Below are 2,280 nucleotides of genomic sequence, written 5' to 3'. Positions count from 1 at the left end.
AAAAAAAAAAAAAAAAAAAAAGGCCATCTGGGTGGCCAGGTGTGGTGGCTCACGCCTGTAATCCCAGCACTTTGGGAGGCCAAGGTGGGCAGATCACGAGGTCAGGAGTTCGAGACCAGCCTGGCCAACATAGTGAAACTCCATCTCTACTAAAAATACAAAAAAATTAGCCATGCGTGGTGGTGGGCACCTGTAATCCCAGCTACTTGGGAGGCTGAGGCAGGAGAATTGCCTGAACCTGGGAGGCGGAGGTTGCAGTGAGCCGAGATCGCACCACTGCACTCCAGCCTGGACGACAGTGCGAGACTTTGTCTCAAAAAAAAAAAAAAAGGGTCAGGCGCGGTGGTTTATGCCTGCCCAGCACTTTGGGAGTCCGAGGCAGGCAGATTACCTAAGGTCAGGAGTTCGAGACAAGCCTGGCCAACATGGTGAAATGCTGTCTCTACTAAGAACACAAAAATTGTTTTTTTTTTTTGCCACCAGGCATGGTGGCAGGCACCGGTAATCCCAGCTACTCAGGATGCTGAGGCAGGAGAATCACTTGAAAGCGGGAGGTGGAGGTTGCAGTGAGCTGAGATCACACCATTGCACTCTAGCCTGGGGGACAAGAGCGAGACTTTGTCTCAGAAAAAAAGAAGGAAAAAGAAAAAGCCAGCTGAGGCCGGGCATGGTGGCTCACACCTGTAATCCCAGCACTTTGGGAGGTTGCGGCGGATGGATCACGATGCCAAGAGATCAAGACCATCCTGGCCAACATGGTGAAACCCTGTCTCTACTAAAATTACAAAAAGCTGGGCATGGTGGTGTGTGCCCGTAGTCCCAGCTACTTGGGAGGCTGAGGCAGGAGGATTGCTTGAACCTGGGAATTGGAGGTTGCAGTGAGCTGAGATCACGCCACTGCACTCCAGCCTGGCGACAGAGTGAGACTCTGTCCAAAAGAAAAAAAAAAGGCCAACTGGAAAAATGGGAATCAACCAAATGTCCACCAAGAGGTGAATGGTTAAATTTAAATAAACTATAGCCAGCTGGGTGCCATGGTGCATGCCTGTAATCCCAGCACTTCAGGAGGCCAAGATGGGCTAATCACTTTAGGCCAGGATTTCGAGACCAGCCTGGCCAACATGGCAAAATCCCCTCTCTACCAAAAATAAAAAAAAAAATTAGCCGGGCGTGGTAGTGCATGCCTGTGGTCCCAGCTACTTGGGAGGTTAAGGTGGGAGAATCACTTGAGCCCAGGAGGCAGAGGTTGCAGTGAGCCTAGATCACGCCACTGCCCTCCAGCGTGGGTGAGAATGAAACCCTGTCTCAAAAATAAATAAATAAACAAACAAACTATGCCACATCCTATCCACACAATGGAATAAAAATGCAACCCTGGCCAGGCGTGGTGATTCACGCCTGTAATCCTAGCACTTTGAGAGGCTGAGGCAGGTGGACTGCCTAAGCTCAGGGGTTCGAGACCAGCCTGGGCAACACGGTGAAACCCTGTGTCTACTAAAATACAAAAAATTAGCCAGTGTGGTGGCGTGCGCCTGTAGTCCCAGCTACTTGGGAGGCTGAGGCAGAAGAATTACTTAAACCTGGGAAGTGGAGGTTGCACACTGAGCTGAGATCACACCACTGCACTCCAGCCTGGGTGACAGAGCGAGACTCCGTCTCCAAAAAAACAATTATCATAATGCAACCCTAAATACAAGTGAGTCGGCTAGCTGCTAGCTGTGTCTAGTTATCTCTAAGATAAACTGATAAACTTAGCCAAATTCTAAGTGATCCGCCTGCCTCAACCTCCCAAAGTGCTGAGATTACAGGTGTGAGCCAACACGCCAAAAGGTATAGTGTGCTACCTTTTGTCAAGGGCAGGAGGTAGGGCAGAGTAAACATGATCTTATTTGTTTCTTTTGGCACAGAGAAACCTCAGAAAGGTACATTAAAAAACTAATAAAAGTAGTGGCTGGGTGTGGGGGGTCACGCCTGTAATCCCAGCACTTTGGGATGCTGAGGAGGGTGAATCACCTGGGGTTAGGAGTTCCAGACCAGCCTGGCCAACATAGTAAAACCCTGGCTCTACTGAAAATACAAAAAAATAGCTGAGTGTGGTGACGGGCGCCTGTAATCCCAGCTACTAGGGAGGCTGAGGCAGGAGAATCGCTTGAACCCAGAAGGTGGCGGTTGTAGTGAGCTGAGATCATGCCATTGCACTCAAGCCTGGGCAACAAGAGCGAAACTCCATCAAGAAAGAAAGAAAGAAAGAAAGGAAGAAAGGAAGAAAGAAAGAAAAGA

This window comes from Piliocolobus tephrosceles, chromosome 5 (assembly GCF_002776525.5).
Source record: "Piliocolobus tephrosceles isolate RC106 chromosome 5, ASM277652v3, whole genome shotgun sequence".
NCBI lineage: Eukaryota > Metazoa > Chordata > Mammalia > Primates > Cercopithecidae > Piliocolobus > Piliocolobus tephrosceles.
The sequence above is the reverse complement of the archived record's forward strand: the minus strand, read 5'-3'. Positions refer to the sequence as shown.